Here is a 12,222-nt window from a genome sequence, read left to right as displayed (position 1 = left end):
ATGTCTTAAGAATCTACAGATTTTATAAATTGTTTCGCTTATGTAGATCTTCTTTGTTGTTTGCTTTTCAATTATCTTATTTCTTTGCTTGAATGACTATAAAAATGCATATTTACCATTGTTGGATGATAGCTTTAACACTATTGTAAATGGCTCCGTAAACAAGTTCTTTCATGACTTTGTAAATGTGGCATAAACATAGTGTTAACTATGTGTTATGGTTTCTTGAATAAGTAGTCTAGCAAGATGATCTCCATATACCAAATCGTGGCACTCGTCTAGAAGGAACACCACTTCTTTAGGTAATATACATTAGAAATGCACTTCATAAACTCATCTTCTATACAAAATCCATAATTAGGGTAAAGTGGAGTGTTTGTTGCATTATTTTCCTCTTTTCTAACCTAGATAAATCTTCCACCATGTGGCTTATAAATAGATAATGCATGATGGAGGTACACCATGAAAAAATAGATACTACAACAATCTGGAACAATCCCTCATAATCATTAATATCATACCATTTTTCTTTAGGTTCACTAAAGTCTACAAGGCATTCAACAACTCCTTGTAAGTTTAGTGGCTTACTACAAATTTCATTGTTAAATAATGGTGTTGTTAAATACATATGTTAACATGATATAATGAATGTTTAAGCACTTTGTTTAATGATTATTCTAATGCTCTATCTAATGTCATAATGAATGCACAACAAATGCATACTTAAAAATTGCTAAGGTTTAGGGTTTGTGCTACCATATATGTATGTATGTATGTATGTATGTATGTATGTATGTATGTATGTTTAGAGTAGCTTTCAAAACATGCATGAGCCTCCTTTTCCAAGTGCTTAGATAAAGAAAATATCCTTCTCCATCATTGTTCAAAAATTTATGAAATTTTCATTTAGTGGGCCTCTAACATCATTTCTAACCAATTTTTACTCTTTCCTATTGAGTTTGAAATACTAATAATTCAATTGGCTACTAGCTTGCAATTTGAAGTCTGACATAATTCCTCTACAACCATCTTAACCCCTCAAAATACTCTTGTATAGGAAAAAAAACAAAGAAGGAAGACTTGGTCAATTAGCTTCTCTATATAGAATCAATCATTTCTTGTTTGTTTGAGGCTACGACTTTCCATGAAGTAGAGTGACATACTTTTTTTCTATTAAAGATTAAGAGAAAGTCTCTTAATTATTTCTTTATTTTCTTCTAGCTTGTCAAATTCAGGGTGTTCCTCCTAATATTAGCTTGAGGGAAGCTAAAAAGGGGCTTATTCTCACTTGTCCATCTAACAACTCCACAAGTTGTGTATTGAAGAAATGTGCAAGTTTCTAAACATGGTGATAGGAGTCTTAAAGAAAGGCTTGAACATTGCTTTTGTTGCATGATCATGCTTAATATAGGACTCCATCTAAAGAGCCTCTACGTAGAAGGGGAATTGGTCACAACTCAAGGAGAGGCTGGTAAGCCTAAAATTCAATTGGCCAAAGCATCTCAGATAATAAAGGGAGTTAGAAAGGGACTACATGTCTATTTGATTAAGCTAAATAAGCTAATCAGAATCAGGAGTCTAGTGAAGAACCTTCATGGCTAATGGAGTACGCAGACGTATTTCCTGAAGAGCTAACAGAACTTCCTCCTCAAAGGGAAGTTGATCATGAAATCAAGCTAGTGCCAGGAGCTGCACCAATTGCAAAGAGGCCATATAGAATGTCCATCCCAAAAGCAATTGAGATCAAGGAGCAACTCAAGCAACTGTTAGATCAGGGCTACATCTGTCCCAGCAGTTCGCCATGGGGAGCTCCAGTGCTGTTCCAGAAGAAGAAAGATGGAACGCTTCGGCTATGTATTGATTACAGAGGGTTGAATCAATCAACCATTAAGAACAAATACCCTATTCCAAGAATAGATGAACTTCTTGACCATCTTCAAGGTGCAAAGATCTTCTCCAAGATTGATCTCAGGTCTGGATATTATTAGATAAAGATCAAGGAAGAAGATATCCCAAAGACGGCATTCAACACAAGATATGGACATTTTGAGTTCCTGGTCATGTCATTCGGGCTGACGAATGCACCTGCCACCTTCAATAGGTTAATGCAAGATATCTTTAGACCATATCTTGATGTCTTTGTACTCGTCTTCTTCAACCATACCTTAGTCTACTCCAAACAGGAAGAAGATCATGAACCCCAGCTTCGCATTGTCCTTGAGACAATGAGGGCATACAAGCCTTATGCCAAGAAGAAGAAGTGTGCATTCTTCAAACGACAAATTGAATATCTGGGATTCATTGTATCAGCGGAAGGAATTTGAGTAGACCCGGCCAAGGTCAAAGACATTCTGGAGTGGCCAATACTAACAACTATCAAAGAAATACGCAGTTTTCTGGGTTGATAGGATGGTATAGGGTCTTTATCAAAAACTATGCTTTGATTGTAGCGCCATTGACCGATCTACTGAAGAAGCAAACATCGATTGTATGGTCAACTACTGAACAATCTAGCTTTGATAAACTAAATAAAAGCTTGGTATCAGCACCTATCCTAAAACTTTCGGACCTTAGTAAGGAGTTTGAAGTAATAACTAATGCTAGCACACTTGCCTTAGGATGTGTGCTTATGCAAGAGGGTCATCCTATAGCATACTCTTCAAGGAAATTGAAGAGCCATGAGAGAAACTATGCTACTCAAGATCTGGAGCTATTAGCTGTCATCCATGATCTCAAGCTTTGGAGACACTACTTACTAGGTAACAAGTTTACCCTAGTGACGGATCATAAAAGTCTCAAGTGGATCCAGAATGAGCTCAATATGAGGCAATGCTGATGGATTGAAGTGCTGGAAGAATATGACTTTGAAATCAAATACCGGCCTAGAAAGGAGAATGTAGTTGCCGATGCACTTAGTTGCAAGGCATTCCTGAATTCTCTAATCCTGCAAGATCCATCAACAGCCAGATCTCTAGCCTATCCATGCCAAACAACCCAATTCTTGAGCTAGCTAAAGAAGAGGCATGCCATGATCCAACCTATAAGAAGTGGCTAAGGGAGATCCCTATCAAGGATCAAGACTCGAAGCTACATGCAAAGTATCTAGAATTCCCTATCAATAGTGGACTTGTCTACTATAGAACGAGATTATGTATACCGGTAAGCCAGTCACTCAAGCAAAAGATACTTTGTGAAGCTCATGACTCCCCTTTCTTAGGACATCCTGGCTACACCAAGACCCTCAATGCAGCTAGAAAGAGCTATTATTGGAAAAGGCTTAAAGGTGACGTTCTCAAATATGTCACCAAGTGTTTGTCTTGTCAACGCATTAAGTCTAAGCATGTCAAAATGCCAGGGAAGTTGCAACCACTTGACATTCCCCAAATGAAATGGGAATTCATCAGTATGTACTTTGTTGTTGGCCTACCCGAAGTTCAAGGAGGATACAACTCCATTATGGTTGTGGTGGATATGCTAACCAAGGTTGCGCATCTTATCCCTATTAAGACAAACTATAAAGCCTCAGACATCTCAAGGTTATTTATCAAGGAGATATTCAAACTGCATGGGTTTCCTAGAAGAATCATTAGTGATCATGACTCTCTCTTCACATCACACTTCTGGAGAGCTATCTTCGAAGCCATGCATTGGGACACAACTCTGTTTTAGTAAATCTTACCATTCCCAAACCAATGGTCAAACAGAGCAAGTCAACCAAGTCATCGAGGATATGCTAAGGACGCACTACTGCCATGAACCAAAAAGGTGGATTCAATACTTGCCACTGGTTGAGTTTGCCTACAATGCTTCTTATCAACAAAGCATTCAAATGACCCCTTTTCAAGCATTGTATGGGCATGACTGTCGAAGTCCTTTAAACTTCTCGGATCCAACCCTAAGAGTTGAAGCTTCAAAGCAAATGTTGGAAGATATGGATAACCAAATGAAGTCAATAAGGCAGGACATCCAACCTGCCAAGGATAGACAGAAGGCATACACAGATTTGAAACGTCAAGATAGATCCTTCACTGAAGGAGACATGGTCTTCATTCACGTATGTCCAAAGAAGAGTTCCTTGTCCTTAGGTGAATGAAAGAAGCTAAGTCCAAGGTATTGTGGACCCTACAAGATCCTCAAGTGCTTAGGGCCTAATGCTTATAGACTTCAACTCCCTGAGAAGCTAAAGGTTCATAATGTATTCCATATCAATCTATTGAAGAAGTATGTACCTAACCCTAGTCACGTGCTTGATGATCAACAAGTTGTAATGCCTAGCCAAGGAGTCCTTGAGCTACAGCCTGATAGGATCTTAGATGTTAGAGAGAGACATTTGAGATCCAGAACCTTGAGAGAATATCTCGTCCATTGGAAAGATTATCCCAAAGAGGATGCCACTTGGATGGATGAAAGTACTCTCAACCAACAATACCCCCAGTTCTTCTCGAGATGAGGACATCTCGATTCCTCTAAGGGGGAGAGAATGTAATATTTCCACAATAAATATTAATGAATTTTAACCTCTACACGCCCGCACAAAAGCAACTTAAAATATTCTCCCCATGACTAGAAGAAACTTGGGCTAAATACCCCACCTTCTGAAGACTGCAAAGCCGTGTGAGAACACCCTTCTTGGAAAAAGGGAAAATTGGATAATGGGTAAGATTAAGGAAATTTTTTTTAATAATTACCCCCTCCACTCAGCCGATGCATGGTAGGGGGAGAGGGAGTGTGAGAGGAAGGCGTAGTGGTGGAGTGCATGGGGAGAAGGGAGAAGGCATGAAAGCCCTCCATGTGTGTTAAGCTCCCCCCCCCCCCCCCCTCAAAGGCTATATAACCTCCCCCTTAAGCTTGGGGGGAGGCACGAAGAGAGAGAAAAGGGGGACTTTGCCAATCGTGCTATCACCATCGCCACGCCAAGGGGCTGCCGCCTTGAGGTCCGCTTGCTCCCGGCCGGGTGCCACGCTGCAGTCGCCTATCCACCGCCATCAACGTCATAATCTCCCCCCTCTTGTCATCAATCTCCTCTCCTCCAATCATTACCCCCCCCCCCCCCCCTCCACGTAATCCTGTTCAAAAGTAGAAGCTTCTAAGGTTGGGCTTCCATAAGCCTCGTTTTCACGTGCCTCCACGGTTTCAAAAACCGAACTCATAAGCCCAATTCGTGTGCAAGGGGAAAGTAGACAGGTTTGTGAGGCTGACTTGCCAAGTTTGGAGGGAGTTCGAGAATCGTGTAAAGGTGTGGAAAAATTTTGGAGTTCAAGTCCACTACATCAACGATGGCTCCAAAGCCAAAGACGCAAGGCACACGTGCGGGAGCCTCGAACCCAAGTTTACACGTGGACATCGCTGCGAGTCCTCATACCCACATTCTTAGAAGTTTAATTCCGCATTGGGCACGCTTAAAATTCATGGGAAAGTTATAAATGTAAATTACTTATTCTTTTTACAAGCTTAGTTGCATGTTGCCCTTTGCCTGCATTCCCAAAGTTATGAATGTAAATTACTTATTCGTCTTACGGGCTTAGTTGCATGTTGCCCTTTTCGTGCATTTCCAAAGTGACATTCCTAGACGCATATTGCATAGGTTGAAAGAATGAAAATTTGTTTAAAGTCACCCTTGTCTTCCTTGCAAGAAGGAACAAGTGTATTTTGCATTTAGGCATTAACTTCCTTGTTATGATTCGCATGAGAAAATCATTAACATCCGTTAGATGTTGTTCAAAGAATTGCATGGCATGAAAAGGAAACCATGAACTTGCCTATTACATGCGAGGATACGTGCATTTTAAGTCGGATTAATTGCCATAGAACGGATTAAGTCAGCATAGTCTTATGGCATTAGTTATGCATGAACTTCATTTATCAAAGTTGTATCTAGAAAGGTTGCATGTCATATTAAAGCATGGAATTCAATTGCATTAAATGAAAGGTTGTAGGCAAAGTTCTTAGTGTAAATCTAAGTAGGTTTTATGTGAGTTACCCCCAAAATTGTCAATCATTATGATTCTAGCAAGGAAAGAAAATGGTCAATTGCAAACCCTATAGTTGCATTGAAGGAAAAGTCTATGATTTGTATATTTACATGGAACGTTGCATCCTGAATCTATTTATTTGCATCTCTTAGAAAAAGTATTTGCATCTCTTTGAGCAAAGATCATTCTTGTTGCAAGACAATTAGATCATTTAGGTACATCATTTGTAATGTTATAACCCTCAAGGGATTTGTAAAAGCTTAACTAGATGGTACGATGAACACTTCAAAGTGCTAGGTAGGGTTTAGCACGTTGAAAATTTTGCCTAGTATCGTACTTGGGACGCCAAGTCAAGACTTTTGATCCCAAAGGTCCTACCCACATTAAGGGAATGTTGGGTTAATTGGACGCCCATACAATAACGATCTAGGGTTTTACCCTAAGGATCGATCAACCTAATACTAAAACTCCGATTGAGTTTAGAAACCCTAGACCCAAACATTGTCAGCCTAGTAAGATTAGGGTTGGGTTGGGTCAAGAGGGCTCCCAAACCCTACATCTTGGCCAAACATATATCTTGACCAAGAAAAGCCGTTTGATGGGAGAAATGATCTCACAAGTTAAGTGTGACACTTGTGCACAAGTTGCAAAGTTGCATGGCTTCGTGTTGAAATCACAAGATAGATTTGCCACTCCTTGGAACAAGGTTGGCAGGATTCTAGCACAAGTCTAACTTGCAAGAGGATGAGTAGTCATCCTGTTACATCACCCTTCTTGGGCTGATTTGCCAAGTTAGGGAAAGTTATGTATTGCCTAGCAAGAAATTGATCATTCAAGTTGGGCGACCAGCTTGCCCAAGATTTATTGTCTTAATTTAAGGAACCTAAGGTGTTTGTTAATTGGGTTGATAGGGTATAAGCCCTAACCCAAGGATAAAAGGGTAAAAAAAGAAACCCTTCAGGATCTTGCCAAGTCGCAATTGATCCCGAATTGAATGTTGGATGCATTCTGAGAAAAGGATTCACATCTTAGCAGTTGGCCAAATAAACAACCACTAGATTGATTGTGCTTGTACAGTTAGGAGCACTGTTTGTACTCTTTGATCAAGGAATCTAAGGCTAGAAAATAATGAATTGCTTCAGGTTGAAGGCCTGGAGGGAGAGGCAGCATCAATTACCCCTGACTGTCTACCTGACCCTAACCAAGGGGGTTGTTAGCCGTGCCGGGAACATGGACCGAACCCACCGCGAGAGGTCTCTCTGTTGGGCGCTACTTGGAGCAGGAGAATGCCTGGGTGCCAGAGGGGGGCTCTGGCCATAAATATTTCTTGGATTAGTAATCCTTGTGGATTGCTGGATTGCCTTCGCGTGGATTATGGATAGCCTTCAGGCTAGTTTATTATGATGTATTCCAAAGATTGTTTAATAAGATAACTAGCTGAAAAGAAACTTATTTGACATTGTTTTTCTATGTCAGTGCTAAGATTACGTGAAGGGACTGGTGACTAATGGGCTAATTAAGAAAGCTATTTTATGCGTGTCCAACTAAATGTGGTAGGTAATTAGATAACTAAAGCAACATTGAGGAAAGTGCGGTGGATGTGGCCATGGATCTGTCCTACAGATGGGTGGTCCTAGTTGGCCGAGAACTTTTCTCAAAGGAAATGAACAGCAAGGAACATTGACCTAGAATCTAGGATACTAGAATCTCGATTTATGCTCTTTTAGGGGAATGGAATGGGACTATGCCTTATGGGCAGAGAGGTCGAGCTTTGCATCCCTCTCGTTTCCCATTCTCCTTGAACCAAGTGCAGCATGAATCCGCTTCGACCCTGACGTTTCTACTTAAAGTAGTTCGCCTGGGTTCGACACTAGCTGTTGTTCTAGGAATTTGACCACTAGGAAAACCCTGATTCAGGTCGGTCCTAAGTGGGAATGGCCGGAATGCTTCCGCTTCATGGCAGACTCGGGAAGACCTAGATCGCAAACCCCGTGACATTCAGTGGAAGTGTTGGGCGGCACTTTCTGGACTCTCTTCTCGATGGGCTGCTAAGACGTGTCCTACGAGCAAACAAGTGGACAAGTTATACTTACAAAGGAAGTGAATAGGAGAAATATTAATGCAACCCACACTAATTATGCACTTACTATTAGAGATAGACATGATGGTAAGAGTAGTAAATAACTGCCATGGTTTAGAGTCATAAAAGTCTCACTTCAAGTCTCATGGATAGTCTTGCAATAAGTCCCATGGTTGTAAGCCCTATTTGAAATGTCATTATTGTGAGAAATAGAGTCAAATTGGGCCACAATGCTATAAAATGCACAATGATAAGCATAATGAGAAAGGTAAGAAAAAAATATAGGAAAATGTAAAGTCCATTGAGATTGTACCTAAGTTCAATCTGAAGATAGAGGAGCTAAATGCATTGGAAGATAGTTTAGACGATTACATATTTGTAGCTTCGTCACTTGATGCTACTCAATTGACCTATGTGCAATCTTCTTACTCTTAGTCTTGGCTTCTTAATTCGGGGGCTTCATTTCATGTTGCCCCACATCATGCTTGATTTTATAGCTACTGTAATATTTTTGGTTTGGTTGGACTAGAAGGTGACATTGCATTAGATATCATTGGAATAGGTGATGCATGATTGTAGTTTGATACTAGTGCCTTTTCTATTCTACATTACATATGCCATATCCCTAGCTTTGACTAAAATCTTGATATCCACAAGACAACTAGATGATGAGAAGTATCATGTCTCTTTTTGTTCTACATGGAAGGTTACTTGTTGGTAGTCTTGATGTTGCTTGAGGTGCCAAGGTTGGCAGCCATTATCCCTTGCTTGTCTCTAGATCTATTGACCTTGTTTTGCTAGGATCGATCTTCCACATGTATCTTTATGGCATTGTCTCCTTGTACGCATGTCTTTGAAAAGAATGAAATCACTTACTCATTTGTAGTATCTTCGTCTCTTGATTACTCATATTTTGATTCATGTGATCATTGTCTTTATGGTAGGAAAATACAAACTCTCATAAAAATTTTGATTTTTTTATGACTCTACTCAAGAGGAGCTTTGAGATGAAGGACATGGGGCATGTTCTCACATACTTGGTATATGTATTATGCACAATTATTTTAAGGGACTTCTCTACTTGTCTTAATATAAGGAGTACATCCATAGAGTACTTGAGCGATTCCATATGCAAGATGGTAAGCCCATTGGTTGCTCGTTGCCTTCTCATATGAAGGTTAGTTTACCAAATTTTCCCTAGTTAAATAACCAAGATGATTAAGATCATGTATGCATTTGTAGTGGATAGCTTGATGTATGCCATGATAGCCACTAGACTTAACATAGCATTTGTAGTGGGAGTTATGGCTCATTATATGGTGACACATAGCCAATGACATTGGGGTGATGTGAAGGGTATCATGAGATACCTTAATGGCACTACTAATATGTGTATTTTTTATGACAACTAGGATACTAAAGTAATAGGCCACATAGACTCAAATCATACAGAACCTTGCCGTGCAAATGGATATGTAAGTTAAAGAGAGTTGGACTAGTCACCCTAAGCTAGCATACAAGGCCCATTTTATTTCAAAGGATTTCAAATAAGAAAAAGGAGTTGACATTGATTAGAAATTCTCTCGTATAGTTAAGATGACTACCTTGCACTTGGTTGTGGCCTTGGTTGCATAATAAGATTTGGATCTTTATCAAATGTATGTGAAGAAATCTTTCTTATATGGAGACATGCATGAATGTGGGGGGTAAAGATGCATGTGCCTTAGGTGCTATGTATTTATACATTGTACTTGCACAGTTGCACACTGTAGGTGGCGAGCACCTATCATTGTCACTTTATTCTTTATTATTTATTATTTACATGGTAATAGATCAATAAGGGGATGCCAGTCACACATTTTAAACATTGGAGTTCCCACATACTGTGTCTTTCTCTTTTACTCTCTTGCTTGAATCTCCATAGCTTCTACTTTTGACTTACTTTTACTTTCTCTCCCACCTTTCAATTCGTATCAAAATGGGAATTAAATGATATTCATAGGCATTTTGTTACTTCAAAAGCATCATTCCCTATTTTCATTGTAACCATTTTATTATCCCTTCGAGGTATGTATTAGCTCTATTGAGCTTCCTTCTTCTCCAAGCTTATTTGAGGTCTACTCTAGGGCTTCTCAAAGATTGGTTGAGTCTTTCCAAGTGCTCCTCAAGATAGATATTAGCCACTACATGCTCTTGAATTGGTTGGAAATTCCCCCGAGATCATTGACTTACATTTTCTCACCCTTTGGAGTGGTACTTTGTTACATTCATAAATGATTATTTACATAGTTTGGGTCTATCCTATTAAGGAGAAAATAGATGTTTTTCATATGTCTCAATACTCTTTTGCTATGGTTGAGAACTAATCAAGGTATAGGTTAAAATTTCTATAGTCTGACAATGGGGTTGAATATGTCTCCAAGTATTTTGAGAAATTTTGGGATGATAGGGATATCAAGCATTAATTGACCTTCCAGAATGGTATTGTAGAGCACATGAATAGGACTATTTAGAGGAGATTCCATAGTATGCTTACTCACTCAGGTTTACCACATCATTTTGGATTAAGGCAGCTACTACTATTATTTCTCATTAATAGGTCCCCATGCATTTTGTCACATTCCCAAAGATAAATGCAACAAGCTAGATTCTAAGTCTATAAATGCATTTTTCTTGGATATGGTGATGCAGGTGAGATGGGCTATCACCTTGGGATCCATAAGCTTGGAAGGTTATCTGTAGCTATGATGTTGTGTTTCATGAGGATAAGATGCATAAGCAACCTAAGCAAATAGTTGAGATACGGAGTGTGATTTTTTAGGAGATGCCTCCTGCTACAGTATAGTTAGAGCTAGACAACCTATATTTGGTGCTCCAGTCACCCAAGATCTACCTATTGCACTGGATCATGATGTTGGATATAGAGAACTAGCTCCACAACTTATTTTCAGATGCTCTACTAGAGTTTCTCATCCTGTTGATCATTTTGAGCCCTCTATGGATTATATTATGGTGAGAGATTTTTGTGATTCCTTTACTTTTGTGGAGGCTATGCATAGAGGTAATAGTTGTTAAATGACTGAGTAGGTTTTGGAGCAACAGAGAGTGAGCAGCCAGCTCATCCCATTTCTTTCATTATTACCTCAAGTAATTAAAAGAGTAGAATAGTTACAACTAGGCCATCTAGCCAATGTACTAACTATGGTTAAGTCAAAGAACATCAACGTATTAAATGTCCTACACTTGCTATGTACAGCTAGACATACAGTTAGACTGTCAGTCACACACATAGACTGATAGATAGAGCTTAAAGTCTTAACACTCCCCCTCAAGCTTAAGATAACACCTGTACACCAAGTAGCTATGGGAATCGACTGAACTTATCTTTACCTAAAGACTTGATAAAGATATCTGCTACTTGCTCATCCATCTTCACATGCATAAGATCCACTCTACCTACAAGAACCATCTCACGGATGAAATGCTAGTGTACCTCAATATGATTCATTCTGGCATGGTAAACTGAGTTTGTTGATAGAAGTACACTATTAAGATTGTCACAAAATAAAGTCACTGGAGCATCCACTTGCATGCCTGAATCAATCACATTAGCTTAAGCAACCATGCAATTTCACAGGCTACCAAGGCAACACCTTTGTACTCTACCTCAATACTAGACAATGCAATAGTCAGTTGCTTCTTGCTACTCCAGTTGGTCATCCCACTTCCAAATCTGAAGGCATAACCACTTGTAGACCTACAATCATATGAGCATCCTGCCCAATCCGCATTAGTGTAATCAATGAGTTTTAGGGCCTTATCTTTCTCATAGAATAGCCCATGATCTACAGTGGACTTTACATACCGCATAATCCGTCTAACAGCTTCCAACCATTTCCCTATACATAGTGACATCATCAATTTCAGCTCCATTGTTTATGTTTAACTTAACGTTCTGATCCAAAGATATATCAAGTGGTTTACATTCAACTATACCATATTTTTTCAATATTTTCATGGCATAGTGTTTTTGCATTAGTCATAAACCATTATTTACCTTTATCACCCTAATACCCAAGAAGAATTTCAGCTCACCTAAATCCTTCATATCAAAATCAAATTTCAGCATACTCATGACATTTTGTATTCCAAAGTCATATCATCACCTAC

Source organism: Lygodium microphyllum, chromosome 13 (assembly GCF_053477565.2).
Source record: "Lygodium microphyllum isolate KBCC chromosome 13, Lygodium_microphyllum_v1.1.10, whole genome shotgun sequence".
Taxonomy (NCBI): Eukaryota; Viridiplantae; Streptophyta; class Polypodiopsida; order Schizaeales; family Lygodiaceae; genus Lygodium; species Lygodium microphyllum.
The sequence above is the reverse complement of the archived record's forward strand: the minus strand, read 5'-3'. Positions refer to the sequence as shown.